The sequence below is a fragment of the Lissotriton vulgaris genome, chromosome 8, assembly GCF_964263255.1.
Source record: "Lissotriton vulgaris chromosome 8, aLisVul1.2, whole genome shotgun sequence".
Classification (NCBI taxonomy): domain Eukaryota; kingdom Metazoa; phylum Chordata; class Amphibia; order Caudata; family Salamandridae; genus Lissotriton; species Lissotriton vulgaris.
The window spans coordinates 437,991,289-438,010,284 of NC_141696.1; positions in this window are offsets into that span (position 1 = coordinate 437,991,289).

Below are 18,996 nucleotides of genomic sequence, written 5' to 3' on the forward strand. Positions count from 1 at the left end.
CACCCTAGCCCACACAGCAGGGCAGCAGCAATCCCCGGAGGCGTACAACTTCCAGCACTGCACTTCCAGCACGGGAGGGCAGCGTCTTTCAAGGGCTGGAGGGCAGCATGGTGAAGATACAGCGCATGCAGGCGAAATCCATCATGGCCTGCCAGCGCCAGCTGCGGCAGCATAACCTGCAAATGGGAGAGATGGCGCAGGGGTTTAAGACTTTCGTAGAAAGCAATAAGGAAATTGCTACAGGTCTTGGCCGTGTGACCACAGCCATCACGCAGCTATGTACCAAACTGGACGAGCACGAGCACTCTCGCCGCCGGGATGCCCGCATGCACAATAGATCAATAAGTCGCCTTGCTGCTGCTACCGCACAACTATGCCAACGTGGGGCAAATATGGAGGCCAGCCTGACCCAGAACACCGCAGAGGTCACCAGGGGCATGGCCCGCATAACGACCGCCATGGAGGCACTTATTATTTCAAACACTGTGGGCAATCCAGCCCTGGACCTGGGCGAGGCTGGGGACAGCAGCAGCCGCAGCAGCCCGGCCAGCGCAGTGTCGGAGCCGCGCCGGAGCACCAGGCGCTCTGCTGAAGCTGCTGGACATGCGGAAGGGGGAGAGGCACACCCCAGTGGGGCTGCTAAGCGCAGCAAAAAATAGGCTTGCCAGGGCGGGTGAGGCAACCCGGACCATTGACGCATTGCAGATCACCTGAACATTGATGGTGTGCGTAGACTTCCTATTGCGGTATATGTATTCTGTGTCAGCAGGGGGGCAAATCGGAATGTGCGTGCCATCTATGCAGCCAATGATTTGGGGAAATTGTGCCATCTGGTAGAAGTCAGCTTTTGTTTGTACCAGTTCCGCGTGGGTTGCAGGGAAAGAGATGTATTGGTCCATCCTGTGTATCATGGCGTCAAGGAAGTTGTGGAAAAACCTTGACAGGCTGCTCTGGGTCACCCCTCCTACTGCTGCTACTCCACTTTGATAGCTGCCAGACGCAAGCAGGTGTAGGCTGCATAGCACCTGGACGTGCGCTGGGATGGCGTGTGCCCTTGGGGTGGGGTGGTCCAACAGTGGTTTGAGGTCCCTGATGAGCTCCAGAATGGTGTCTGAGTCCAGCCTGTACCTCTGTAGGATCTCTGCCTCTGTGAGCATGAACAGGGTGATCCTCTGTCTGTAGACCTGTTCCTCTCTTTGCCATTCCCTCTCTCCTTCCTGCTGTAGCCGTAGCCGCCTTGCAATGACATAAAAAGCAGCCATCCTGCAAGTTGCAATGCATTTTGGGTCTATTTTTATAGGTTGAAGTTGGTTACCACCTGATTGTAATCCATGGTAAATACCGAATTTGAAATACCGATTTTGAGCCAAAATCGGTATTTCTGTGCTTCCCTATATCTCTCTATCTGTCCGAATCGGAGATTTTCCGAATCGGTAACTCTACCGAATCGGTAGGTTATCCGATTCGGCAATTTTCCGATTCGCTGTCTCTACCGATTCGATACATGGACCGAATCGGTATTTTTTCCGATTCGGTGTCACTACCGATTCGGTACATGGACCGAATCGTTTTTTTTCCCGATTCGGTGTCACTACCGATTCGGTACATGTACCGAATCGGTATTTTTTCCGATTCGGTATGTTACCGAATCGTTATCTTTCCGATTCGGGGTATTTCCGATTCTGATTATTTCCTATTCGGTAGTCATTCCGAATCGGTATATATACCGATTTGGACGATTTTCTTTGCCCTACATCTCGATGGCTGTATACCGATCGGTAAGGGCCGAAAATCGGTATTTTCGGCCGTTACCGATCGGTAACGGCCTACCTACATCGGGCCCCTTGTTCCTTAGTTGGTATTCAGCTTCAGTACTCCCCTCCTCTAAGGGTGGCACGCCCGTAAGAACCACCACATATGGAACTGCTTCCGGCGGCAATTCCACTGTGAGCCTTTTAAATGGAATTTCCCTCACAGCCTTTTCTTGATCATTTACTTTTGAAACACTCCGAGGAGGGTTCAATTTCCCACTTGGTAAGGCCTCCTTGTCTTGCCTTTTTATATTTGCATTTGGCACTGTTGTTTTCGGGGGGATTAATTTTGTCGCTTTTGTTTTGGGTGGGTTCGCAGTTTTTATCTCATTTTGATTTGCAATATTTGCAATATTTGGGGCTGGGACAGGTATTGGGGGAGCTGGTGTAAGCTTTTGTAGGTCTTTAGTGGCCTCTTTGATTTCCCCCATAACTTGTTCCAGAATTCCCAATTGCAGGCCTATTCTTTTCAGCCTCTCTGCTACTGGCAATATAAGAGATTTAATTAGATGTTCCATATTGCCCATTAGGTCAGTGGAAGATGAGTCTTTTAATGGTACATGTGGTGGTGTAACTGCTACAGGTGTTAGTGATGGGTTATCTACAGAACTTTTAGTGTTCCCAGAATTAGTATGGGTAGTCTTATTTTTATTTTTATTTTGACCGCTGCCCCTTTTTCTTCTTTTTTTCGGGGGCGGACCCAAAGCTGGAGTGGATTTATGGGTCTTTTTCACTTTTTGGATTGACTTAGTTTTTGGTAGTGGGGTATCTAACAGTAGTGGGGTATCTAACAGTACTTCGACCTCTGGAATCGGGTTAGAAGAGAGTGTTGAGACATTTATTGTTAGGTGACTGGTTTCAGGCAGTGTAGGTGATCTATCCTGGAAAAGTAATGGGATGCTATCATCAGGGGATTCAGCACAACCCTCCTTTTCGCAAGTGAGACTAAGGACAGGGGAAACAGCTAGCTGCAACGTGCCCATAGACGAACGCTTTTTCTTAATGAGCTCCACTGAGCGGCGTCTGTCGGCACGACGCTCTGCAAGCATTGTTTCCCTGTCAATCTCATTGCCAACCCTAAAAATGTAATTATCGAGCGGACCTCGATTGGTTCCTCCGGGGAGATGTGATTTTTCCTTTTGGAGGGATGACATTATTACAGTCAAATAATGGCTAGGAGGGCCTACTTAAGAAACACTTCAACTCTTACAATGATGATCTCAAACCAATCTCTAGTAAGACATTTTAGTCCAAGGAACCATTTACAGTTTTTTTAAGTGAGTCTGCTTACTCAGTGGTTTATAGTTGAAGTCTTTGTGCAATCCTGGACATCAGTAAGCCAATGGAAAGGGAATGGGCCCAGCCCGGCCTCCTTCGGCCTCTGAGGGCCTAAGAGGGCCCGCCCTTTGCCCGGGCTTCGCCCGGCGCTCCCGCGCAGCGGCGGTCAGTAGAATATATAGGGCGAGCAGGCGCCAGTGGGCGGGTCTCGCTGTTAGCGCTGGACCAGGTGATGGAAATCAAGCAGGGACTCTTGGGAGATTGAGTCCCTGCTCCGCTGCTCCTCGCGCCTCACAGCACACCCAGGCACCTCTAATTGGCGAATGCAGCCGCCCAATAGCAACAACCCAGGTAGGAAAATCATTTACAGCGCAGCGGCACCCGCGAAGCGGGTGCGGCAAGATGTAGCGCTGTAGCGCTAAGGCAGTCCTTTTACAACAAAGCGTTCCTCTCCGTGAAGCAATCTCACGAGGTGTCCCAGGGTCAGCTGGATGGCGTGGGGTTTTTGACCCGTGCAGGCGGCAGTGGGCGGGTCTCGCTGTTAGCGCTGGACCAGGTGATGGAAATCAAGCAGGGACTCTTGGGAGATTGAGTCCCTGCTCCGCTGCTCCTCGCGCCTCACAGATAACCCAGGCACCTCTAATTGGCGAATGCAGCCGCCCAATAGCAACAACCCAGGTAGGAAAATCCTTTACGGCGCTGCGTTACCCGCGAAGCGGGTGCGGCAAGATGTAGCGCTGAAGCGCTAAGGCAGTCCTTTTACCACAACGTGTTCCTCTCTGTGAAGCAATCTCACGAGGCTATTGCAATTAAAACAATAAAGCTCATGTAATGTATGCACTAATGTTACATGTATGAACATTCAACCATAGTTCTCAGTCACTCTTATCTTTGGGTAATTTGATTATTTACATTATGTCCTATGCAATATGACATAATGTAAATAATGTAATGTAAACTCTATGTAATATAAACTCTTTATATATAAACTCTTTAATATAAACTCTTTATCTATTAAAGAGTTTATATTAATTTATGTTAAATTGCGCCCACGCATATTAAATGTGTACCATAAAGTTTAATGGTTAACTTGACTTTATAATTTAGGCCAGTGTTTCACCATGCTGCATTTCATAAAATAATACTGCATTCCAGTTTCTGCAAAACAAATTATATATGTGTGCGGTTTGAAACATGTGGGTGCAGATTTCCGATTTTTTAAGACTGAAGCTCAATATGTTTTGTGTTTGGTATCAAGGGAAGGCTCCGTAACCTAGTTGAACTCATTGAGGAGGAGGGCAGGCACAGTTCCTATTCTATGGAGCTCTAAATAGGACCAAGCACATTTAGAATGGAAGGTTCTTGGACGAATCCATATTTTTTATATAAAATATTTTTATGAAATGTGTATTAATTATGAAGACTGAATTTGTAAAGGGGATGTGCAATATTTGATGAAAAATAAATGTATTCTAGAGTTACATGTTAGGATGTTTTTATTGATAATGTATATAATGTATTAGAAAAATGAAATAATATTTGCATAATTGATTTTCTTAGCATCTTCTTGTGCTATACAAGAAGGAAATAATCAGATACAAAGAACAAAGTCAATATGTGGGGGGGTTTTCATCACAAAGTGGTAAATTTAGGTTGTTTTGCATTATGGGGGAAGTGCCAACTGGAGCCGCCACCAAATGAGCTCCATCGAGTGTTGTTGAGGTTTGATGTCGGAGGAAAGAGGGTGTCCTGACTCTACAAAATGGTCCACTGTAAAATGATCCTCACTATGGCTACTGACGACATGCCAGGTCAGAGGGTTAGGTGGTGGCAGACATTTGGGGGGGGCAGTTCAGAGGGTAGGAATGAGTTCAATCACTAGAACAATCAATACAAATACACCCCGTTTGATCACCTGCATACCACATATCTCACTACCAACAGAATAAATATAATGCAATGAACTGACAATAAGTGCTGTCCCCGCTGCAATCTAGTGGATGTTGGCTTTACCTACATGGTATGGGCCTGCCCAGGGCTGCTGCAGTTTTGGCGGGGAGTGGGGAAGAAGCCAATTGCAGATATGGGGGTGGAGGTAGTAGCATGGACGTCATTTAGAGGTCACCAGGAGTCGCAGCTCTACCCCTGCCACTGCTTTTGTGACCCCTGACCTCAAAGGTGGCAAATTCCACAGGGGCAGCTCTTCCTGATGGACGCTGTTTGTAGCTCCACTTGCCTGGTTTTCTGTCAATTATTGTATTATTAGTGTAATAATGGGGTACATTAGCTGGAATATGACCCTATCTGAAAGCTAAGGTAAGTAAAAAAATGCAGTTAATTGTATGTTGCATGCATGCTTTTGGGTGAGAGTGTGTTTATGTGTGCAAGAGTGTGTGAAAGTGTTAGTATGTGTAAGCATGTGTGTGTGTGAGTCAAAGTAAAGGTTATATGGTGTGCAATGTCTCTTCTGCTACCCAGGATATTTTGGTGAAGTGACATGATTGGGTAGTAGTGGTCATTACGGCTACTGATAGTTGAATATCATCTTGATGAATCTTGGGGACAGCCAAATGACAGTTGTTATATTTAGCCTGTCTCTTTTCGGTCTGTGGGTTTTCATTGTCACTCACATGATGTCACCACTAGAATCTTTGGTGACATCATGGAGTGTTGGGGGCTTGCCCTGGTCTCTACTGGCAGTTGGCACCAGCCAGGCTGAGTGACAAGGAGGTAACTCCTGGTGGGTCTTTTCTTATTACCATCTTGAAGACTTGACTTGCAACTATCTTTAATAAAGAAACCATAATAATACACCCGGCTCTGGACATCCATTTACAACATTTTTGGCGACGTTTGGGCAGCCTGGATTGGAATAACAGCGTGCAGAAGAAAGGAGTAAACAAAGAACCTACAACGTTAAGGATTCAGTAAGTTTTAAGGTACCTATGGAAATGAAGAGTCCGTGTTGAAAGAATCTGAAGATCAATTTTGAAACCAAAGGAACTAAGGAAAAAAACAGAAGCACCCTGGTAAGTCCCACCAGTCTACTATGTTATCAGGACAACCTGCAAACCCAGGGTGGAAAGGAGGGGTTTTATTGGAGTGTTACTTCTGTTAAAGAACTGCGTGTCAAAAGTGATTGTGAGACTGCTATACCGTTAATTCGGAATCAGTTTTGTTTGGCATTCAATACTGTAAGGACACATTATTATCGAGCGCCTGGGGGAGCGTTCAATTTGAAAAAAGCCCCGATACCTCTATTTTGTGGCTGTGCGAGAGTATGCAGAGAGGCAAACATTCGACTATATTTCGGAAGCTGTTACCAAACAAGAAATGCTTAATTGTCACCTTGTGTTTGAAAAAAAAACCTTTTCAAATGCGCAATATGAGGTGTGCCAAACGTGAGATGCTTAACTGTCAACATGATTTCGGTTTTTTTTTAAAAGAAGCGCGCGAGGAACGCGAAAAGCCTACCTTCGCGTTTCACCTCCTTGTGACGTGATGCCTCCTTGTGCTGCACTTGCACGTTTGAGAGCAGCGGCGTGCCCAGAGCCACCCGGTGCGACGTTGGATGCGTGCCGCCATCTTGAGTTGTTGTCGCACTACAGAGGAGCCTTTGAGGGAGCATCACCAGAGAAACGTTTGTGGGATGTACAAAACTTTTGGTGGAGTTGCTGCAGAGGAAAGTGGCAGATGGTGCCCCTTAGCGACATAAAAGCAGGTTTTTTTTTTGGGCCATGTCGCTAAGACTGGAGGCTGTAGGGGGTTCACTGAAAAGGTACTTTTCAACACTAATGCTACATGGGATAATGCAGCGATCATTTGGAGAGCAGTTTTACATTCAAAATAGAAGATAGCCTCGGGGGAGAGACCGCTCACCGGAGCACGAGACTTTCTTTTACATTGTTTTGCTGGTCATTTTAATATATGTCTCATGGTTTGTGTGTGTTCAGTGAGCGGTGAGGGGTGAAGGGTTAAGTCAGTGGTGATTTGTGTCTTGTTGCAGTTCATTTTGGGGTGGCATTGGTTTTGTTTAGTTGACTTGAGGGTGAGGAGTGACCCTGTGGCAGTATGTTTTTGGGTGGTGGATGCCCTGTGCAAATGGCGTATGAGTGGTGTGTGACATATTATTGTGCAGTTATAGAATAGTGTGCATTTGCAGGGCTGTGTGTTTTTGGGGTGTGGAGAGACCCATGCAGTTTGCCTTAGTTGGTAATGTTGGTGTTGGAAGTTATGTGCTTAACAGTTGGGTGTGGGATTTTGAATATGTCCCAGTTAGGGTTCACGGGGTGATGTTCTGGAGCAAAATAGACTTATAGGTTATCGGACTATATGTGTCATGGATATGGAGTTATGGTTCACAGGGAGATTGCCCTGTTGCGGAGTAAAGAGTACTCCAATTTTTAGCTCTCGGGGTGATTAGTGCCCTAGTATAGAGTATAGTGTACTCCAAATTTAGTTGTAGGGGTGGTGAGTGGCCTGACTTATTTGGTGGCAGAGCAATAATGACTCCAAGGTGTGGTTCACAGGGTGAGATGTACTCCGTTATAGAGTAAAGTGTACTCCAAATTTAGTTTTAGGGGTGGTGAGTAACCTGATGTATTTGGTGGCGGAGCAATATGTACTCCAAGGTGTGGTTCACGGGGTGAGATGTACCCGTTACGGAGCAAAGTGGACTCCATTTTGTCACAATATCAGTTTGTGTTTGTGTTTCCCAAGGAAAGGGGATGGGACTTGGGACTAATTGTGTTTGGGATTTGTTAGTTATTACCTTTGGGACTTGTTACTGATTACCTGGGGATGTAAGGTAGTGCGAATGTTATCTTAATGCTCTATCTTTAGAATGTGTTGTGTACTTTTATATCCATGTGTACATTATTTTCAATGGTCTATTTTAAAAATTTACTGTGTACTTTTATATGGATATGTGCACTGAAGCTAATGTTACTTATTCTTATTTCATCTTTTTAATTTCCCTAAAGAAAGGAGATGTGTTATATTTAGCCTGTCTCTTTTCTGTCTGTGGGTTTTTATTGTCACTCATATGATGTCACCACTAGAATCTTTGGTGACATCATGGAGTGTTGGGGGCTTGCCCTGGTCTCTACTGGCAGTTGGCACCAGGCAGGCTGAGTGACAAGGAGGTCACTCCTGGTGGGTCTTTTCTTATTACCATCTTGAAGACTTGACTTGCAACTATCTTTAATAAAGAAACCATAATAATACACCCGGCTCTGGACATCCATTTACAACAACAGTATTGGTAAGTAGAGTCCCATGCGGTTGAATAATGATCCACCGAACTTCTGGAACATGTTAACTATTGCTACACCTTTATGGGCTGCATAACAGGCTGAGATGCACTGCAAAAACCTGACATTTGTCCCCGCGCTGGTTATTGTATATGTTACCTTTTGTAAAGCATTGTATGACCAGGAGTAGTATACTGTTATGTACCTCTTTCTGGAAATAACTGTTGACAAAATGCACGTGTAACTAATGTATAATTCTTATGTAACGGGTTGTCGACCCAAAAAGTTAATAAATATATATTTTAAAAATAAATGTGTTTGGAATAAATAAATAAGCAGAGGCCTTAATCAGGGCTAGCTTTAGAGATGGTTGCACCCGGTGTGACAATCTTTGTTGGCGCCTCCAATGATCTCCTACTCCACAGATTCCCTCACTATCACTCTTGAACAGTGCCCTCATTTCTTCATATCCCCTCTCGAACATTGTTTTTTCATTTGTTTTATAGCGCTACTTATACCAGTGTAGGGTGTCAGAGGGCTACACATTACACACACATTACACCGAGATATTGAATAATTTGTGTGTTAATCAGTGTATAGGAAATGGTACTTAAGACAATGAGGACTACAAGGTGTAGGAATCACGTTATTCATACTGGAAGGCAGTATATTTTAGTGTGTTAGCACGGAGAAACTCAAACACAGTGCTTAGCTTTACTGATAAGAATGTAGTTCTACCCAATCGAACCCATGTGAAGGAGGTGGCTTGAAGAGAAGGCGCTGCAGACCAGAAACACAGATCCTTGTGTGAGGCCCACACGCCTGGCCAGTGGTGCCCTAAAGTTGATATCCTTTACTGTGAGGAGGGCTGGGTGGCAGGGGACAAAGTTAGGCATCTCCTTCTGTGCAGCATGGCCAGCACTTCCACAAACATATACCCAGCGGTGCCTCGTCCCTACCCCTTGCCAGCACCCTCAAAAATTTGAAAAATAAAATGTTAATAAAACGGGTTTAGAACCCGTTTTATTATAATTTAATTTTTTTCCTAAGTGACTGTGTGACAAGTCTTGGGGGCTGGGCCAGGGGGGTGACAGTACTGGAGGGGGAGTGATGGGCACTATTATCAGTGGCATGAGGGTTTGACTGGCCAACTCATGATGACCAAACTGTCATGCGCACTGTAGCTCTCTCCAACCCGAGCTGCATTGCTGGGTTGGTGAGAGTAGGCACAGGCTCCCAGTCTGTCTGGGAGCAAAAATTCACGGTGCTCAGGTCAATCCTGAAGCTGCCTCATGCATGAGAGCAGCTTCAGGATTGGCCGCAGTGCAGTCTGGGAGCCTGTGCCTGCAGTGGAGAGGAGCAGAAGAGCGCAATGCCGGAGGGTGGCAGGTATGTTCTTTTTTTTTTCTGAGTTGTCCCCCATCCATCCCCTCGCCCTGCCTCTTCTTATTCCTGACACGAGCCGCTTCTGTATATACCACCCATTTCAGTGGAATAGGAGGGCAGGGATTAGGAGGGAACCTCATTTCCTTTGGGCCACCTTTCATCCCCTTCCGCAGCATCTGGAAGAGGTGGCTGGCAGAGGTGGTCCTGCAAGCAGCCACGGCACGTGTAGGGCGTGCCACCGGGCGGTAACATGGGGGGGGGAAGGGCAGCGTGGGGGGTTGTAAAATGCAGGAAACGAATGATTTCAGGTAAGTACTGGGGAAAAAACGCAGCATCGCCAAATGTGATGCATCGCGCGCAACAAAGTTTTTTTCTTTTTCTTTTCGGTACTTACCTGCAATCGTCCGTATCCGGCATTTTACAACCCCCCACCCTTCCCCTCTCCCGCCCCACTTCACCGCCTGGTGGCCCGCCCTACACGGGCATGGCTGCCTGCAAGCCGGAAATGAGATCCACATATGAGGCCCACACTCCTTGCCAGCATCCTTGCACTGTGGTCTCCCTAAAAAGGGCTTTTAACTGGTAAGGATTGAAATACATTGAGGATTACTGTCAATCCTCAGTGATTGGGACTGGATAACACGTGCCACTGCTAAGAATATAGAGCTGTATTTCTATGTTCTATGTATAGGACCATGTCCTCTGATTTTATATTTTTTTAAAGCATTTAGTGTTTCATAGCAAAATCAACCACACTCAACATTTGCGGTTCATATGACTGAAAGGGCAATAAGGCGGGCTGCAATGCTCCATTAAATTACAGCCAAAGAACTGCAGTAATTACCCTGAAGCCCTGCTACCTACTGCCCTGTGCAGTTACTGCAGCCAGATGTAATTTCTTGTGTCTTTGTTCCAACCGCAGCAAAGAACATTGTATGCTAACATGTTAATGCATTTTGCAAGCTCATATGAAGGAGCTCTTTATTTATTGATCACTGGCTCTGTGACAGTAAGCGTAATGCTAAGAAGGGGATGTCATGCCGGAGTGGCTGAATTATTCATGAGCTATATATTTAGGCATAAAGAAGCCACAAGAATTTCAACATTCAAATCCAACCCTCTCAGAAGTTCCATAAATGTGGTCGGCCCTACATACACTTTCAACCTATCTTCTATCTTTCATAAGATGCAATACCTAATGTATGCATGCTGAGAATTAAGATAAATATGTGCATACATATCTACTTTGAGAAAAAATATAGGCAAACAAACTTTAAGCCTTGAAGCAAAACAAAAGTGATAATATTCAAATTTTGAAGTGCAGCATAACCATAAAAAGAAACGGAATGTACTGTTAGCTCCGCGCATGAACAGTGAGGCATAAAGCAAGAACAGCAATGTACCTTGAGTGCCCTATTTCACAGGATGTGTGCGCATGCGTGGTCACCTAAACAGAACCCTATCAGCCTTATTCATGAAGCCGAAAACGGCTCGCAAAGGGCCAGATTCTGAGAATCTGGCCCTTTGCGAGTGCGATTTTTGCATTTGGGATTCATCATCCCAAATGCAAAAATCGCTAATTGCGATCTCGCAATTTTGCGAGGAATTACATTTAAGGAATCTCTATTTGAGATTCCTTAAATGCAATTCATCATCCAATTTTGTTTTGCGGATTCGCAATTTCTGGCCGCAATTTACCGCGAGGTCAGACCTCGTGGTAAATTGCGAAAACTCAGAAAAATGCTTTTAAATGCATTTTTCTGAGTTGCATGTTACACACACACACATGTCCTTTGGACATGTGTGTGTGCAACACCTGTGTAAAATGTCATTTGAGGGGTGCTACAGGGTGTCCTTTGGACACCCCTGGCACCCTTCAAATCGCTAGCTTATTTGCGATTAGCTAATTGCTAATCGCAAATAAGGAATACTCCCCATTCATTCCTATGGGCCTTTTGGCCCAAAGGAATGAATGGCGAGTTATTCCTTATTTGCGATTAGCAATTTGCTAATCGCAAATAAGGATTATGTAGGAATCGCATTTCTTTATGCAATTTCTACATGAATCCCGTTTTGCGAGTCCTTAATAGCGATTCGCTATGAATCGCTATTAGGGGCTCGCAAAACGGGAGAATGATGAATCAGGCTGTATGGGCCATATGTATCATCAACCTGATTTGCGATTCTCAAATAGCGATTTTTAAAAAATCGCTATTTGAGAATTGCAAATAGGTATGTATGTACAAAATCGCATTTTTTGTGTGATTTCTTAAAATTCCTTATTTGCGATTAGCAAATTGCGAATCGCAATTAAGGAATACTTTCCAATTCATTTCTATGGCCAGGAGGCCCATAGGAATGAATGGGAAGTTATTCTCAATTTGCGATTCGCAATTTGCTAATCGCAAATTGAGAATAATTTCAAGGGTGTCCAAAGGACACCCTGTTGCACCCCTGAAATATGCATGAGTGCACATGTGGCCCACATACATGCCCTAAGGGCATGTATGTGCGTCACATGGCACTTTGAAAAATGCAAAAATGTGCATTTTTCAAGGAATTCGCATATTTGCGATTCCTTAAGGACATTTTGCAAATTTTTTTTGCTTCATACATTGCATTTAAGGAATCGCAAAATTTGTGATTCCTTAAATGCAATTGCAAAATAAGGAATTGCAAATTTTGCGATTCCTTGTTTTGCACCAGATTTTGCTTTAAACATACCATTTAGCAAATTCTCATTTGCAAAGGCCGAAATTCTGCGAATTTCGGCCTTTGCGAATGCGGATTTGCTTGATACATATGGCCCTAATTCTCTCTAGATACACCATCTGCTAACTGGTACATTGCTGCGACCTGTTGTGGTACTGTAGAATGCCCTTATCACTATAGTTAAAATGGTTTTGCACTGGGACAGCATAAGAGAAACTATTATGCACTATGTTTTGCCTCTTACAGAATAAAGTTGTGATATATATCTGCACTTACAGGAGGAATCTATAGTTCATACAATGTGTAGTGTAAACACATCAGTCAACTTCACTTTTGTTTTGTCTCTGATATATATTCTAAAACTGTTATCAACTGTTAATGTTCCCCTAAGGAGCTATCTAGCATATCTTATCTGCCCACAGTTTAGTGATAAGCCACATCTTGGATTAAACCCATTCTATAATCAGCATGCATGAGCTTAACCTGTGTGAATAGGCCTTTTCTGCTGGAGCACCAACCCACTCCTTCCTGTCACTCGGCCATTGTAGGTGGGTTCGCTGATTTCCACCTCAAGGCAATGTCTTGCTTGGCAACCAGCGTCTTAATTCCTATAAACATACATTCCTTTCTGGGGCCCCAAGCATCCTCGAGCAGCCCCAATAGGGCAATCCTAGGAGAAAGCTCTAGTGCCCGGCCCAAAACCAACAAGAGTTTGCGTTCTATTTTGCCAGTAAAAGGTCAGCACTGGGCAGGACCCAACACAGGGCCGACTGGCCATAGGGGACACTGGGCGTGTTCCCGGTGGGCCAGAAGGATTGGGACTGGTTTTGGACTGGTGGGGGCCGCTATTGGTATAGGGGGCCGGTTTTGCAGCAGTGCTGCAATATCGTCTCGATGTACCAAAAGCAGCAGCAGAAGTGTTTCCCATCAGAACCCCCCACCCCCTTGCCCCCATGGCCGGTCTGACCTAAAAGCCAGGGCTGATTTGCATTCCCAGTCCAGCCCTGACCAAACCACGTGGAAGAAGTCTGCTTCCCTCACAGCACAGCAGAAACATTTAGGCTAGGGGATCCTGCCGGCCCAGTGGAGCTGCAGGGGAGTCATTTAATGAGGTGCAGGTAATTGAGTTGAACAAGTCGGAGACGTGTAGAAATAGCTAACTCCTGCTGGGCCATCCAGGCCTCCCTTCACTCACTATCATCCAGTTCATCCAGCCAGACCATCCATTTCCGTTTCTGTTTAGCAAACTAGTTTGGGGGATTAACAGCCAAGGAACGATAGACTTGTTAAATGGCACCTTTACTGAGCTTCCCGGACAGTAATTTTGCCTCAAGGGGGCTGAATTTGAGGATTGTGGTGTCAGGGGGAATGCTGGTTGTGTGGGATTTCCTTAATTGCATACATTTGTGAAACTGTGTGTTGGAAAGCTGAAACTGTTCCTGAATCTCGTGGAATGTCATTATATAGTTACCCATCTAAACGTCACCCAAGTATGTGATTCCTACCATGTGAATCCCTCTAGCCTATCAGTATGGTGTAGCCATATTCCCTGCCAGAGGTGGGGTCATTCCTTTCAACTTTTGGCCCCAACCCATAGGAGTAGCACCACTCTACAGGTCAACAAGCATTCAGATCAATTTAAGAATCTTTAGCCTATGAGTTCCTCACAACGTATCCATTTATTATGGTATTTAGGTGTTCAAATTTTGCAGCCTAGATATTTAAAATGTGGCTGGTGAGGGCTTTCTTTGGACATGACTTGTGATCTTCATTAATGGATCCTCATGCTATCTTGGGTCTCTTGAGCATCGGCATAAAACATCCAGGTTTGTTACTCTGACACTGCATGCAATTTACCATTAATGTTTTTCAATGTGATATTAACAATTTTTCACATAGGTTGGACTGGGCCCTTTCTGCAGGGATTTTTGCCTTCTGTTGCCGAACTCATTTTTAGTTGGCATTAGGAGTCGGTACACTTTACCACTGCCAATCAGCGCTAAAGTGTTCGTGCTCTCTCCCTGGCACAATTGCTGTGTACCTGATTGTTACATTAAATTTACCTGTTAGTCCCTAGTATACCGTACTCCAAGTATCCAGGGCCTGTAAATTAAATGCTGCTAGTGGCCTGCAGCGCTCATTGTGCCAGCCACTAAAGTAGCCTTTTCAAACATGTCTCAGAACTGCCACTGCAGCCTTGAGTGCAGTATTAAACTGACATTTGACCTTTGACCTTGCCAAATAAATCTTTAGCACCACAAGACCTGTTAAGGTTTCAGAAAAGTGAGGGGAAAAAGGAGATGCACGAAAAAAGGAAAATTGTCCTTTTTTGTGCATCTCCTTTTTCTCCCCACTTTTCTGAGATCTTGACAGGTCTTGTGATGGTACTCCTCCAATTGTTTGTTTATTTGACCAATAAGGGGATTGGTATTCCCCTCCACATAGTGGAAATCCCTTTCTCTCTCCTGTTGTTTTACAAGATAAATCTTTAGCCAGGCCTAAACCTTCCTTTTTAATATTTATAATTCAACCCTAAGGAAGGCCCCAAAGGTTCACGGGGTAGGGTGGGTTGTATTTAAAAAGCAGGACATGTGTATTTAACCCCTTAAGCGCTGCCGTCAGCCAACGGTCGTTGCGAGCACTACCTTGCCAGTGCTGCGCACGACCGTTGGCCGACGGGCCAGCGCTCGTTATTCGAACGTTCAGCACTGGGTGCTGAACGTTCGACGCAGCTAAGAGGTTAAGTTTTACATGTCCTGGCAGTGAAAAACTCCTAAAGTCGTTTTTCATTGTTGTAATGCCTATATTCCACATTGACTAACACTGGGTTACTTACCTTGTTGCATTTAATAAGTAATAACTTTGGATTAGGAGCAGATAGAAATATACTGTTTACACTCAAATGAATTGTCATGCAAAATACTCCTTAATGGTAAACACGGATTTTAGGTCACCACTCTGAAGATGCCACTTTTAAAAGGTGACAATTTCTTGACATACCTTTTTTGTGCCTTCTGCCAATGTCCTGTGTCAAAAGACTGCGAATGGCTCTGCTCTTGGGGTTTGTGTATTGCTTCCAGATAGTAACACAACAGGGCCTTAGCTGTGGACAGGATGGAACCTCCTGGCAGGCTGACTGGGAGGGGCTGTACACAGCAGCTCCACTTGCATTTGAAGAGCGTTGCCCTCGGCACATACAAATGAGTCTGATACCATGCCACTCCTGTCTATTGTCACCCCACACAGTTTGGAGCCTTGACAGGGAACGGGAGAAGAGTGTTCCAGAAGCAGATGTGGAAGTGGGACATACATAAAGTCCACCCACACAAATGCTGGTACCAGGTAGAAATATTGGACCTTCAGAACCACTCATCAGAACACTCCTGGGCCTGAAAAAGGATTGCACTGCTGCTTTAGGACTGCCTTACAGTCTGAGAATGAAGACTTGTCCTGCTTACCTTCATCTCAGGTTAACCCACACCAACTTCAAGGGGCAGTTGGCTGCCTTCTGTTTATGCTATAGGGACATAAGATCCGGGAGGCTTCATTGCCCCTGACCTGCTGCACTGCACCTGTCTGGACCAGCAACTAGACGTGCCTGAGCCCTACTGCTGGCCACTGCTTGAGTGAGTACCTGATCCCCAAGAGGTGCCTCCCCGGGTCCTGGACCATTGCCTGGCATCAGAGTGTACTCCTTTCTACCTAAATATGGACTCTATCAAATCCCACGCAGGCACGATGCAACTCGATACAGGATCTCACTTCGCAGCCCTCAAAGCTCCTTATTGGAACAGACGCATCACGAAGCAACTCGACGCAGGTCCTCGGATCGCAGCTCTCATTGCTCTTCATCATAACAGTTGCAGCGTGATGCAGCTTGACATAGGACTTAACATTGCAGCACCATGCAGCTCCTGATGAGAACCAATTCCGAACAGTGCAGGGCCTTGCAATGAGGACATAAGGTACAACTCTCAGCAACACTATCCTGGTCTCAGTCTCTGGCCTACGCTTCATCGCGGTTGGCCTGATCTTGAAGCCTTGTCCCGGGCTGGTGGAACTAGAAATCCTTGGTTGGTGCTTTTTGGTTTTGGTGCTATTTTTACTAAAACCTTTAGACTTGAATATCTCCAGCTCTACTGATTGAACTTGTGTTACTCTAATATCAATTTATTTATTAGAAAACACTCTGTTTTTCTAAATTGGTTTGGGATTTTTCTTGTGTTGTGTTTTAACTTTATTACTGTTTGTATGCTGCATGAGCACTCCACACATTGCCTCCAGGTTAATCCTGCCTGCTTTGTGTCAAACTACCAGAAGGTTAGGCACAGGTTAATTTAGTGATTTATTTGGTTCTTCCTGACAAGAAATGTGGTTGTGGCCTGAGTTGTGCTTACACCTCTTTCAACCAATAACTCAATTTCTGAAACAACGTCTGCTGAATTTGAAGAGAGCCTGCTGTTCCTTAGAATTTGAAGCCAAAGCATTTACCAAAATTCAGTATGAACAGTCCTGCTGAAGCTGGAGCAAGACCAAGTCCGATTTGCATATGGTGGCCCCTATCTCAAGTGCATGGTGGACAGAAAATGATTGACTACTCTATGGCCCCTGCATAGTTACCAGTGGCTAAGATTAATTTAAGCATTCCACCCATCACCTTTTTGTTTCTCTAAGTGAACTGCTTTAAACCATCGCCAGATATGGGCCCTGGGCTCACACTGTGCTTTAGAATTCAAACTTCAACTCATTCAAGAGGCACTTTTTGACCAAAACTGGTCTGGGGTTGCTTGCATTCTAACAAAAGGGGACCAGGCCTCAGAATTCACAGGAAGTGTAACATAGTAGAGAATACTATCAATCTGGACTTAATTTGTAATTATTTTTAGCCAATGAAATGTGGGAGTAGCAGTTGTCTCATTCCACCAGTGCAGAATGAGATTTGGCCACTAAATGGTGTCTCTGGTGGTTGTAGCACTAAAATATGGCATTTTTGGTCACATAAGGAGTTAGAACCTGGAGGTGGGCTAAAAATGGGTAACGTCGCATGGTGATTCATTTCCCAAGAATAATTATAATGCTGCGCCTCAGGTATCTTGTGTTCAACTGTACCACACCAGTGTATTTTCACTGCTTGAAATCAAGTCCTTGCTAGAATAGAATGAAAAAAAGGTTCTTTCAAGTGCCCCATATTAATGGTTTAACATCTACCGTGACCCATACAAGGTCTATGAAGAGCCTTCTTGCATCCTTGCTAAATACACATGAAGGTTGCCAGCACAAAGCCTGTAGAAGATCAAATGGCAATGGAGACAGCTTCTTCAGTTCTCTCTGTGATTCATTTGTTCCCTTTCAGGTTGTTTGCTCCATTCCCAGACCCTGTCCTGTATGCTGTAATTGCCCTTCCTTTCTTTCCTTTCTTCTCCTATTCACTTTGGGATGCTATCATTAAGCCAAGACAGGAAGTGCAGGGTCAAGGAAATACCCACGTTGCATAGGTTGAATTTCAACAGAACAGAAAAAAGTAGCACTTAGAGTATGAAATATACATGGATCCCAATTCTGAGCTCCCTGGTATTTTGGGAGGCAATGCTGCACCCAGTAAATATTGATGCTACCTGGTGTGACACAGTGTGCAATTTTACCTCAACATTCTGTTACACCTCAGAATAGGAATAACAGTTATATATTGCAAACTTCCTTCGAATTCAAGCTGTAATACTCAGAATGTATAAAATTAACCTTATACAAATTCCAAGAAATTTTATCTGGTGAAATTCATGTGGGGGTAAAGTGTGACTGCACAAGTCGCACCCAATTTGGCATACATTCCCATTTACACCCAAATCAGGCTCACCTCAACTGCAGAATGACACTCATGGTGTTTTAATTCTATTACCAATTCTATTTTTATATTCAAGCCTTGATTGTTTACATCATTCTTTGTATCAAGTCAAAGTTAGTGTAGGCACTGCTTTTGAAATGGATGTGTGGTACTTATGGGGTCTAACTAATGCGGTGCGAGCATCTGATCTAGTTTTTCCCCAAGTTTCCTGCACTATGCTCTCTTGACACTTATAAAGCCTTGTCTGGAGTCCGGGTGCCTATGCTAGCTTGGCGGCGTCATTCGCAGATCTACAAATTCACACTGTTAAGTTTACTAATTAAATGTACAAATGCGGGGGAGGAGCCTAGCCTGCAACCATGATGGCCGCCTAAACCCTCGGCTCCGCCGACCCTCTCGTTTTCCTCCCATATTGCTATTGATCCTGCAAGTTATCCTGCGATCGCGTCGAGGTATCGGAACTGGGAGGTGATTCTGACTCCAACGGTGTGCTCCCCGGCCTGTTCCCTGCGGTAGAAGTGGCGGGGCGTCCTTGCTTCCTCCCTGGCGCTTAACGGCAGTGACCGGGTCTTTGTTCCTCGGAGACGGCCGGGCCTGACGACAACAACAGCGGCCACTGAAGACAGGGCGGAGTCGGCCGGCGGAGAGTGGCTGCCGCACTGAGTTTCCCGCTGCAGCGAGCCACTCTGTTCCATTAATCTCTCCGGCTGCACGA